The sequence below is a fragment of the Felis catus genome, chromosome B2 (genome assembly GCF_018350175.1).
Source record: "Felis catus isolate Fca126 chromosome B2, F.catus_Fca126_mat1.0, whole genome shotgun sequence".
In the NCBI taxonomy this organism is placed as follows: domain Eukaryota; kingdom Metazoa; phylum Chordata; class Mammalia; order Carnivora; family Felidae; genus Felis; species Felis catus.
Window position 1 is genome coordinate 30,042,021 of NC_058372.1, and position 13,383 is coordinate 30,055,403.

At 46.5% G+C, this 13,383-nt stretch overlaps 1 protein-coding gene across 4 annotated transcripts in view; it reads left to right on the top strand.

Moving 5' to 3' along the window:
- FLAI-K (saoe class I histocompatibility antigen, A alpha chain-like) overlaps nucleotides 1–13,383 on the top strand; it is a 184,168-nt gene that overhangs the window by 110,368 nt on the left and 60,417 nt on the right. The gene's annotated exons all lie outside the window — the stretch shown is intronic.

The window sequence follows — 13,383 nt, forward strand, 5'->3', positions numbered from 1 at the left end:
GGTGACAAAAAGGAGAGGTAAGGAATTCTAAGCAGTGGAATTCTCAGATTTAAATATGTTGTTATACAGAGTTTTAATAAGTATCTACAGGGTGTAGCAAGGTATTCTTTGCATCTACTATTTACTATACTCTGGGGCTGCCTGCAAACCCATTGCCTCTTTATGATAATCAGGGTAAAGAAAATAATACCAAGTGCCCCAATAATATGCACATAACTTAGGTATTAGTTCAAACACAGGAAATGCATGGATGCTGGTGAAGGTCGTTTGACTGCACTGAACACTTGCAACTTGGAGGCGATTAAAGCTTGTCCACTCTTCCAGCGGAAATATACATAACAATTGTGCATCCATGGACGGAGGAAATGTCCAGGGCTCACACAGAGAATCTTGGGGCTATGGAATGAAAATCATGTTAAAACACAGGAGTCACTGATATATTGTTTGGGAAAACATAGGAGCTTTGTGAGTCTGACTGCTGTGCTGGATGGTCACTTTTCTGTCGGCAGGGGCCAAACTCACTTTTACAGATTAGATTCCTGATGATCGGGGGTTACCAACATTGTGCGACCAGTAGAGTTAATCAACAAGAAGGAAATTGGCCTCAATGGGAATCTCTGGCTGGTGCATCAGGCACAGCTTCTCCAGGTGTAAAGAGAAAACCCCTGTCCCTCCCTCTCTGTTACCAGGGCTAGCTCGCTCTCTGTTATTGAGTGCCTTGGAGGTGAGTTTCCTTCTAGAAGAGTCCAGAGTGAAGGAGGTGATGGGTGGGAGGTAAAAGTCCAGTTCAGTGAATATTCTGTGAAGGACTATGGAGGAAAAGGGGGCTGAGCCCAGCCTGTGGGTCTCTCCCTGGTTTCCTCAGACAACCCCTGGGTCAGGACTCAGGAAGACAGGATGACAAAGTCACCTGACCACCGTGCAGGAGGAGAGGGGTCAGGGCAAAGTCTCAGAACCCCGGGGAGGGCCTGGCTCTCTGTGTCCCCTCAAAAGGGCGGGAGCCCAGATCTGTCGCTCCCCTGCCCCACACTGCCCCACGCTGCCCTGCCTTTTCCCTCATGTGCTGTCCTGTTCCCGCAAAGGGGGCACGGGCCTCTCTGTCCCTATCTGTGCCTTGTGTCCCATGGAGCTGTGGCTCTTACTCTCTCCTTGAACATAAAACTTTAGATGCACATTTGTTTTCTTCTGTGCTTTCCTTGCGGGTTGATTGGTTAGTTAAAAAGGAAGACTCCTGAAGTTTGAGACAGTAAATAAATAGAAGCTCTGAGAACTTCCAGGGTCTGCATGTTTGCTGTGCATCCTCTGGGGGTGGGGACAGGAGAGGCTGTGAGGAGCCAGCATGGACAGGACTGTGCCCAGTCAGTGCTCAGTGCATCCTGGGCTTTGATAAGGTCTCTCAGCTGCCTCATCAATGTTGCTCCCTTGTCCTGGTCCCTTCAGTCAAACCCTTGTCCCATCAGGCTGTGAATCATAGGGCACAGATCTCTCCTGTGTCCAGGACCTTGTGCAGCCAGAGTTTCCTGTGACCAGGACAGCCTAGGCTCAAGTCTGGGTGGGGACTCAGTCCCCAAGTTTTGCTTGTTTCAGTTTTTTTGTTTCTATGTTTCTATGGAGACTTAGGCCTGTTCTTGTTCTTGTGTAAGTTTCTGCTTCCATTTCCTCTGGTGTCCCCCAGTCTGGGACAGTCTCAGGGGTCCTTGGGCCTCTCATTTTACCCACAGGCCCAGTGAGCCCCTGCACACAGGAGTCTCTGTGGATTTGCAAGATGAATTTTGAGATACATCTATCTCTTCTCCTCCTTCTAGGGCGGTTCTGGATCATTCTTTCCATCTTTCCCCCCATCTTTTTTAAAAAGCAGATTCCAGAGTGAGAGACAGGATCTAATAGTTTCTCATCCTTACTAAATTTCAGTTAGTTTGTGTCTTCTCTGCTTACCTGCTGCCCCCCTGCCTTTAGTTCTAGAGCTCTTAGTCCTGGTTGCAAACCTAATTCCTAGAGGGAGAAAGTAGTGTCTAATCTGCATTCACATTTGTCTTCAGTATATGACCCTTGGGCCTAGGTACACCTTTTGTGAAAGAGAACTGTCATTGTGTCCTGTGCTGTGCATGAGGGATGGTGTGGGATGGAGGAGGTGGGGTTTAGGGGGGAGACCAGCACTGGTGAAAAAAGTGGTGGCTGCCGTGAACAGATGTGGCCTGAGACTGATCTGGAAGGGACAGGTGCTCTATGCTGATCGTTTATCCAACTGATAATTGAGTATCAGATACAGGAACACTGTTGTAGCGTCTAGGACACTTCAGTGATGTAAAAACAGGCAGAATTTTCCAGCCTCATGGGGATATGTTCTGGTAGTAAGGGACAGACGATGTGCTAGTAAATAAGGGAAGTGTGTGTGTGTTAGAAGTTGGGAAGGGCTTTGAAGGAAGCTGGCCCAGATAGTTACCTGTGCTGGGACAGGGAAGGTGGCTCCTTTAGTACCAGAGGGAGCCTCACTGGGAAGGTGACCTCTGAGAGATGTGCAGGACACAAGGAATTGTTGACGAGCATGTCTCAGGGAGTTCTTTCCAGGCAGGGGAACCTCCAGGCACATGCACTAGGGCAGAGCGTGTCCTGTGTTCAAGGAAGGGTGAGAGGCCACTGTGGCTGGACAGAGAGCATGTGAAATGCGGTCAGATGTCTAGACCTTAGGATTAGAAAGGTTTTGAGTTTTCTCTGAGTGACATGTGGAGTCACCAGATGGTTTAGAACAGATGGTCCACCTGGTACTACTTCTCTTTCGAAGCATCTGTTTGCTGCTGTGCAGAATCGAGAGGTGCAGGGCGAGAAACCAGTAGGGAAACTGAGGGAAACTAGTGCAGTGTCCAGGAGGGGGATGTCGGCTGGAGCTCTGGGGTGTGAGGAGGGAGAGTAATAGGAAGTGACTGTCTTCTGGATATATTTAAAGATGGACTTTGCAGCATTTCCTAATGCATTAATTCTGAGGTGTGAGGAGGACGGCACCCCATATTTCAGACTGCAAGTAGAAATGTCGAGTGCCTTCTGTGGGAACCAGGAAGACCCTGGAAGTAGGACATTTGGGGAAGCAGCATCACAGGCACCCAATTTAGGAATGTGGAATCTGAGGTGCTTATTAGAAATGAAAGTGAAATTGGCAGCTGGATATAGAGTGCAGGGTGGGAGAAATATCTAGGTTGAAGAAATAGATGTAGGAGGTGACACCATACAAATGATGTTTAGAGCCTTCAGCATAGATGAGGTCACCAAGGGATGATGGCAATAGAAGAGAAAGGAACAGGACCAAACCCTGGACTTCTCAGTGCTAAGCAAGCTGAGCAGAGCACATGCACATACTGAACAGTTCTGCTTCTGCACCTAGAAGGCACACACTCCAGGGAGACCCAGCCTTCAGTGTGCACTGGAATTTCCTGGACTTAGGAAGAGCTAGACAGTCTGGAGTAGAGCATGAGATTCTGGGTTTATAATAAGGTTGGCGCTACTGCTGGTTTCTCAGACCACACACTGAGCACCAAGCACATAAAGCAGGATTCCCACGTGGCTGTGCCTCAGCCTCTCCTGTGGGGCTTATTAAGTAGTGATTCCTGCCCTCCCCTCCCCCTGACACACACACACACACACACACAACCCACTCTTTTTTTTTAATGTTTATTTACTTGTGAGAGACAAACAGACAGAGTGTGAGCAGGGGAGCGGCAGAGAGAGAGGGAGACACAGAATCTAAAGCTGGCTCCAGGCTCTGAGCTGTCAGCACAGAGCCCAACGCGGGGCTTGAACTCACCAATGGTGAGATCATTACCTGAGCCGAAGTCAGATGCTTAACTGACTGAGGCACCCAGGTGCCCCAACACACATATACACACTCTTAAGATGATGAGCCAGGGGAGACGCCTGGGTATTTTGCAACAACGCCACAAGCAATCCTGGGGTTCCACCAGGACCACTGAAGTCATTGATGAGAGCCCTCATTGTGGGAAGGAGTCTTACATTCACATTTAAATGGGGTTTTTTAGGAAGAAAAATGCAAGATATGCTGGGAGAAACACAGTTTCTCTCCCATGGGACACATCAGGTGGCAGATAGAGGAAGTGGTTATAGGCTCAACATAAAACTCTGAGATACTAAGAGGTAGATCTTAAATGTTTGCAACACACACACACACGCAGGTTACTGAGACATGATGCAGGTGTAGCTGACTCTACGGTGGTAATCATTTGCAGTATACAAATGTATCCAATCAAAAGGTTGTGCCCTTAAACTTATAAAATGTTGTATATCAATTTTATGTCCATGAAAGTGGAAAAAAGTACTGAATCCTTGCTCTCTACAAGTATTCCTTCACAGATCCTCACTCTTTGTTTTAAACAACAGTGTCCAAGTTGTTTTAACTGAAGCAATGTATATTTATGAAGAAATATATATATATATATACACACACACATATATACACATATATATATACATGTGTATATATATATAATCAGGGAGAAATATAAATACAAATTTTAAATATATAATATAAAATATAAATTATATGTAATAAACACTAAAATGTCTTTTAATATAAATATATGAAGTATAAATCAAATTATATTTGTATATTATGAGTATATATATTTATAGGGAAATATGTATCATGTATACATTTAGAGTATTATGCATCATTTCAGCGAAGGCCACAGAACAGTCCTGAGGCCAACAGCCAGGAGGAGAATCCATAGTCCCACCCTAGGTCAAGGCCCAAATAGGAACCACTGTCCGTGGTGCTGGTAACAGATGCCACTGTTCACACCACTAGACCATGAGGTGAGGACTGCTGTCCCTGCTGCTCCTGGCAGGTGGATGACAGGACTGCCACTCACATCGCCTGTGCCAAATGCATCAGTACTGTCCCAGCTTCCCTGTCTCCACATCCTGAGTCAGAGTCTGGTATGTGGTCACCTGGCTAGTGGAGTCTTAGGCCGTGTCCAGCTGCAACAACGTTGGCATCATGATTTTGCTCTGGATTCCCAGGGAGTGGTCACCAACACTGTTGGACTTGAACGCCTCATTTATACTAGTCTCTGCATTCCCGGCCATAGCCCTGTGAGACGCCATGCATTCCGGTGGTTCCCAAAGTCACCCCTGTTGTAGGCAGACTCTAAGCTGACTCCAAAATGCCCATTCTCTTGTATTCATGCCTTTGAGTGACAGCCACTGTGGGAACAGAAGCTGGTTATAGTGACTTGCTGGTAACAAATAGAATAGGGTGAAGTCATACAAAGTATATCTGGGATCACCAGGCACAAGACATGAGGAATCTGGAGTCAAGTGTGCCCAGGTGGGCCGTCAAGCCAGGCTGGGGAAGTAGGGTTTTCTGATGGAACCCAATGAGAAATGACCCTGCATTCCTTTCCCTCCTGAGGGGTTCTTCTATAGACCTCAACCTCCACAGCCACTGCCATCAGATGGCATGAGGAGGAGGAAAAAGGTCACCAGCAGTGATGGTCATCATGGCTGGAAGGACAGGTGAACTCTGTAAACAGGACAGGAAGAGAAGGGAAGAAACAAAGCTCCCAAAGGTAACACCTGGGGAGCCAAACACTCCCCCAGGGCAGCCCCATGGCCACAAAATGAGGAGGAGAATAGTCTCTAGTCTCCCTGTGATGCCCCTGTGGGCCAGCTCTCCCTTCCTCCAACCCAGGACACTGTCCCAAGGAGCCCACACTGGTGCACCCTGTTTATATATCTCTGCTCATCTCCAGAACAGACCATCATGGCCACCCACTCTTGGAAGTCCTCCTCCCTCTGTATGTATTAGTTCCGTCGTGTGCAGCAGAAATCCAGCTCCCAGTAGGATGAATGGGACACAGCTTCTATGTGTCTCCCAAGAGTGAGTCAAGCCATCCAGGGCTGTGAGTGTATCTCTGCCCCACAAGGCTGTCCAGGCATGCAGCTTCCTGTGACCTGGGAAGCTGCCCTTAGTAGCATGAGCCAGAGTACCTAAGACCATGTCCATGGTCCATGAGCAGCACAGGGAAAGCAGAAAATGAGGAAGTTTCCCTCCTTTCAGGGCAACACCTCCTACATCATTCTGCTTCACCATAATGGCTGGAATGTAGTCACACAGACAAACACAGTCTCATGTGAAGCTGGTGAATGAATCCGTTTTTAATCTGAGTGACCCTGTGCTCCCATGAAACTCTATCACTATGGAATAAGGATGATTTTTGTTCTACTTAAATTTTTAAAAATGGATAGGATGGAGGAGGAAACTTACTGTTCACTCTGTACTCCTTCATGTTACATAAAGTTTTTAAATCTTGTGCATGTCTCAGTCAGTTGACATGAATTTTGAATTAGCAAGAAAGCCTACCTCCATTTAGCAGACACATATTAGGCAGTAGTAGAGTGCCAGCTCTCTGCTAGGCCACAGTGAGAGAAATAACAAGGAATTCACAATGGGGTGAATAACCTGGAAAATGCAACTAGTATAATGAGTTCTGGGGAAACAGCCTCCAGACAGAAGCTTAATGAGCGCCTACTGTGGGCCAGGTGTTGTGCGACATACTAGGGACAGAAAGAAGATGCAGGTACATACCTTGTGACCTAAATGTCTCCTGCTGATGAGCTTCTGTGGCAACCCCTGACTTTCCAGGAACCCTACCTCTGTGTTTTGTTCCTGTGTGGGAATGAGCTGAGAACTTGGAAAGAGAAACTTTGCCCATTTGGTCCAAAAATTAGTGAAAACGTTTAGGTAGAGAATACTAACTTTCTTATGTAACTGACTCATCAATACAAAAGAAAATTACTAAGAAAGAAAATGAATGAAAGGAAAGAAACCAACAAAGTGGAATCACAAGAAGTGACTTTGTGGGATCCTGTATGTGGCAAACTAGAAGAAATATTGGAAACCAGGATTTGCCTGGGAACATGACAAAGGAAAGCAAAAAAAAAAAAAAAAAAGCTTCATTTAGTGATGGTGCTTTCCTGGAGGATTAGAAGGTCTGACAAGTCAAGGGGGAAATGTACAGAGAGGATGACCTCTCAGCTTGACAAAGTTGAGTCAGACCTTTCCAAACAATAGCATGAATGTTGTGTCTAGGACCCTGCTTTCATAACACAGCTCAGCTGTGCAGTTCTCTTGTCCAACATGGTGCCCAGAGTTCTAATCATCTTGTTCACTGTTTGTGCACTTGTGTATGAATCCGCCCAGTTTAGAGAATGTGCTACCCTCCATTCCTGCCATCTGTCACCTGGAACACCCTCATGCACACAGATTCTATAATAAAGCCCAATGGCCTCTTGATCCACTGGCCTTGTAGAGTCCCCTCCCACTGAGTGTGGGTGAGACCTGGAAAATCCCCTAACCAATAAAACATGGCAGTGGTGATGTTGGATCATATAGCATCAAGACTTCCACCTCGCCAGCTGTCTACTATCTTCTCAAAGTACAAGCTTTGCTGAGGCCAGCAGCTGCGTTAGAAAGACCAGAAACTGAGTTCAGCCTTCTGTCTACATCCAGCAAGACACTGAGGCCCCCAGCCCACAACCAGCAAGGGAACTCTCAGTCCTCCCCCTAAGGCAGGCTTTCCATTTCTTGAAGACAGACATCCTGTTTTCTCTTTACAACGTGAATGTCAAGTTCTTTGCTCTCCCTGCATCTAGGAGGCCCCATGAGTGAGGTAAGGGAGGATAGGAGAAAGTACCTTGAGGAGAGTGAGGCTAGACTTGGCCTCTCCTCTCACCTTGGAGAGCAGGTATCACCAGGAAGTCACTTAGAAACAGAGAAGTCAGGGACAGCAGGGATTAGAAGGACATGAATGGCCACCCCAGTGTCTCTCAGGCCTGCACAGGGCTGTGCTTTGGGGCTGTGAATAGAACAGTGATGAAGAAACTCTGCCCCACCCCCCACGGCCAGTCTTCCCCCCTCAGCATTGTGGACAGCCCACCTCACAGCCCAGATGCACACACCATGGACTCCGTACAGCTTAGATGTGACCCTCTCTCCCACCATCTGCAGCAAACCAACTCCATCAGCCAATGTAGAACCAACTCTTCTGTCACTTCAAACCCCATGGACTTACTTATAGGGACTGTGAGAAATGCATACTCTTCACAAGACTCAGTTCTGGAGGAGGAGAAGCTGTCAGAGCCACAGAATGAGGTGACTCTTAATGCAGCAGGTGAACAGTTCCAGGAATGAAAGACAAAACAAAACAAAACAAAACAAACAAACAAAAAATGGTGGGCTCTTGAGTCCAGGAGTCTGTTTTGTTAGAATCATGGCTCAGCCAATTGAGTAATGTAACTTCTGAGTGATCTTGATTTCCTTGCCTATAAATTGGAATTGATAGCTTTCCCTATCTCATGGGACTATTATGAGGTTGAAATGATTCAATTATTTTAACGTTTACTTATTTTTAAGACAGAGAGAGAGAGACAGAGTGCTAGCAAGGGAGGGGCAGAGAGAGAGAGAGAGAGAGAGAGAGAGACACTGAGTCCAAAGCAAGCTCTAGATTCTGAGCTGTCAGCACAGAGCCCACAGGGGCTCGAACTCAGGAACCACAAGATCATGACTTGAGCTGAAGTCAGACACTTAACCAACTGAGCCACCCATGTGTCCCAACATTTTAAATGAAGTGAATGTGCATAAGAAATTCTAATCTTGGGTATGAGAATTGATAAATCAAACGTATAATGATGGTATCTATCTTCCACAAAGTCAGCTATAAAAACAATAGGTAAATAAGTAAACACTAAGAAGATTAAATAATATCTGAATATTAGGTGGAAACCAGGACACTGGGCAGGTCTGGGCTCCTGCAGTGCTAAGATGACAACAGCAGCTGGAAATAGTATCAAACCTGTTAGGGTCACTTTATAAGCATTCATGCAATTGGAGTAGGTAAAGGTTTGGAAGATAAACTTTTTTTCAGAGAGTTGGCGTTAATAACTTGTCTGTGAACAGTGAGGTCACTACTGTCTTTAGCCTTACCAGAGAGATTTGTTACTTATTACAGAAGCTGGATTAATCTGAGAAAGGAAGAAGTAATTAACTTACAAAATTAGTAATGGAATCAAAGGGGAAAACTAGATAATATCATGTTTCCAAAAAAGTAATAGGACATACCATTTGAAAGAAAAATCCCTTATCAAGAGAAAGACAATTATTTAATACTATGTGATTTCACTTGTCATTTGAAAGAAATAAACACACACAGAAGTTTTAAGTTTAATTTAATTAACCATGATTATTTACCAAACTATATAGATTTTATTTATTAAATGAATAAAATTAATCTCACTTAATCAAAAATGTCTTTATAACAAATGATATTTGTGCCTCAGTTAACTACAGCGATATTAAATATGTAAGAACTTCAGACAGTATTACAATGTAAAAAATATTTAATGTAATAGTTAAAGTGAGAGAGAATCTAGTACCATGAGCAGCATAATGTTTATGTGTTGTTACATTAAAGACAATTGAATGGGAACACATTGAAAACTTGTTATGGGCTCACTTGTCCAACCAGGGCTCACAATGGCATATCACTTTGCTAATGACAACGGTATAAAAAAAATCAGTCCAAAATACTTTTATTTTTTTTAGTTTATTTACTTATTTTGAGACAGAGAGAGAGAGAGAGAGAGGGATGTAGGAGAGAGGGAGAGACAAAATCCCAAGCAGTCTCCCTGCTGACAGCAGAGAGCCCTATGCAGGGCTCAAACCCTCTAACCATGAGGAGATCATGACCTGAGCTGAAGTCAGACACTTAACCGACTGAGCCACCCAGGTGCCACCCCAAAATACTTTTAAATCTCAACAACTAACTTTTTATAATAGTTTAAGAAATAAAATAGACTATAACTTACATCATTTGTGAGCAGTTTTCTACTACATGGTTTATTTAGAACATAGACACAGTATAACTTACATCTTTTTATTTATACATTGTATTACTGTACTGGTGCTCAAATGTTTTTCAATAATATCCTTGTCTAACATATAGTTTGCTGGCAGTATTGTTGACTCGCTGAATACCTGATATAAGAAATAAATGAAGATGACAAGGTGGACACATGGGACAACTCAGAGTGAAGGGTTCAGGGAATTCAGAGTTTGTAATCCAGACTGTTAACAGGGACGTTTAGAACCAGAAAGAATACACACACGCAGGAACATAATAGCAGCAGTCCCCTGACTTTCTCGTGCTCACCTTCCCTGTGTTTGAACCCTGCTGACCCATCCACATGGACATCTCCATGAGATCACAAGACTCGGAACACAGCACAACGGTACTTCTCTCTGAATTCACGAAGCCAGGTCCTTGTTGGTTTCTTTGGTGGCCCCTGCTCACTGTGCTGTAGGACTGCACACATGTGGGCAGGATTCATGAAAATCTAAGTTCCCCCAGCAGCTCCCAATGGAGGGAAGGGTGGCTGGGGATTCCCGAGTAACTGACTAACAAGGACTGACTCAGGGTTACCAGGACTAGCCAGAACCAGTTAGGAAAGGAATCACTTCCTGACTGTCTGTGGGGGGGAAAGAAACTTTCATCTTGGGGTGGCACAGTCTGGACGGGCTCCCACATAGGAAGGGAGAGTGAGGGCAGAGCACTCCCCCAAGGAGGGGCAGACAGGGGCGCCATCCATTCCCACAGCCCACCAGGCCTGCAGTCCTTGCAGGAGCCCCCTGGCCCCCAGAATGTGCTCCTCGCCCTGTGGCCCCACCCTGCTTGAAAGAAGTGAGGAGGATGGTGGGGGCAGGAGGAGAGGGCACCCTGGCTGACCTGCCCCCAGGGCTCAGCATGCACACAGGCAACACCAATCACTCCCTGAACCTCTAACCCTCTAGGGAGGGAGGGGGTGGGGCATGTTGCTGCAGTTCCCTGAGGACAGTTTGAAGTCTGAGCTGGAAGAGGACTGTTTGCTTGTGCTTTCGGGTCCCCATCTCTCCTGGGCTGAGCACTCTGTGGCAGCAGGTGGAGGATCCCAGACAAATGCCAGGATTTTCCTCCACCCTCCTCCCTCCCACCCTCATCATGTGATGTGTTTGGGAGAATTCCCTGGAATGATGTCTGCAGGGGAAAGTGCAGACTGCACTGGCTTGGAACTAGACCACAAATCTGCACACAGCTCCTGAGGAGACAGGAGAAGCACGGAGGGGACGGAACAGGTCATGTTGCTCAGTGCACTTGAGAAAGGAGAAACCCACGTTCATTTGTCGCCTCTCACCCCCATACACCTCCTCTTCCGTTTTCCCTCCAACCCTCCAGAGCAACAGCACCCTTAATGTTCTGTTCCATGGAGCTGGGGGAGGGCGGGGGCTCAGGGGACAGTGGCCTTCCTGCACTGTTCCCTCTGTGGTTCCCAGTTACGGCTACAGTCATCCTTCCATTCTGGCTCACAGCTGAATGCAGCAGACACAGGGCTGCTGTCCCATGAGGTAGAGGGATTGCAGCTGAGGGGCTGGCTTTTCCCCATTTTAAAAATTCTTCCCTGTTGTTGCTGCAGGACGTTGTCCAATCAGAAACGGGAAATGGGAGAAGGAAAGAGTTGACTTGGGTTCTCAGAAGGCAAAGACAAATGAACACAAAATAAGAAACCAACAAACAAGAATTTACATGTGTCACAGAGATAAAACCATTCATAACTCTGCGAAGTCAGGGCCATATTACTGTCACAGTGTCACTATGCAATGTGAGGACAGTGGGTAGCAGTACCAGATGACAGAGCTGGTGGAACCCAAGCCTGTGACAGGCACCTCAGGGCTCCATCTCCCGGGGCAATTTCAGTGAGGGAGGGGCTCAGAGGGCCTGCGCTTGACCCCTCATGATGCCACAGGTCCCCATACAACGAAGGCACCACAGAGTGGGACCCTTTCAGTGATGGAGGAGCACAGGAAGTGCATTCCTGTGTGATGTCTGATTTGAAAACAAAAATAAAACAAACCTTATCATGATGCCCAATTTGTCTCTTTGAAGTTTCTACAGAAGTGGATGATTTCTGAGGCACCTGAGTGTCTTAGTCCATAGAGCACATGACTCCTGATCTTGGGGTCATGAATTCAAGCCCCACGTTGGATATAGAGTTTACATAAAAAAATACAATAATTTAGAAATGACCAATTTCTGGGGTGACTGGGTGTCTCATTCAGTTTAGCATCCAACACTGGATTTCAGCTCAAGTTACGATCTCATAGTTTGAGAGATCGAGCCCCATATCAGGCTCTGAGCCGACAGCAAGGAGTTGGCTTGGGATTCTCTCTCTCTCTCTCTCTCTCTCTCTCTCAAAATAAATAAATAATCATTAGAAAAAACTGTTAAAAAAAAAGAAGAAATGACCACTTTCTGACCCCTATAAGTCAAAGAGAATAAGTGTAAGTCCTCACATGACACCTTTCAAATACTTTAACTCATGTCACAGACAAGGTATATCACATCAATATAAAAACAAATAAACAAAAGTGGGCTGCTTTCAGTAGGAAGGTGGATGCAATTTTTCCAGCCCACCATTACTAGAAGCATGAGGTTCTCCCTAAGTCTTTTTGATGAGGCTGATTAATTGATTAACTCTGATGATACATATTTGGGGCCTGATCTCTGCTGGGCACTGGGGATACAGCAGTGAGCAAGTAAAACAGGCTTGTGTTTTTATATACTAAATATTTGGCCTGAAGAGAGAGTCATTTGGATTATGGAGCAGGGGCACCATCCTGGAAGCAGCTCAGGACATCCTCCCTGAGCAGGTGACATCAACCTGAACCCCCAGGACGAACAGGAACTGACACTGGATGAATGGTTCACTAGCAGAGCAGCTGAGGAGAAGTCCTGGCTGGTGGCCGGAGTGGCAGGCTGTCGGGTCTGACCAAGTGCAGGGAAGCTGCCGCCGGCTGCAGCCTGGAGCTGAGGAGTGGGAGCCTGGACCCGGCCCACCTGGATCCCAGGATGTCCTCCACCGGCCACTTAGCTTGGGACCTGAACAAGTTCCTCACCCAGGGACATGTCAACCTTCTCCCTGTACCACGGCTGATGCTCTAGGGATGAGGTGACACCTGTGAAGTGCTTGGAACAGTGTCTGGCATTGGCTGATGCTCGAGTACTGTTTGCTTTCATGGCTGGAGGGAAACAAGGTGGAGGGAGGGGAGGCTGAGGACAGAGGCCGGCCCTGGAGCCCTCCCTGCCTGGTATGGGAAACACAGTGAGGGTGACAGTCCATGTGGAGGAAGGCTACTTGGGTACAGTGTAGGGAAGAGATGGAGAGGAGGAGAGGATATGCGGGGACCTGTCAGAAGGCCACTGCGGGGGCCACACTAGTGGCACATGTCAGCCCCGTCCCTCCTAAACTACCCCTGTGCCATCTTTACTCCTTTTCACAGTCCTC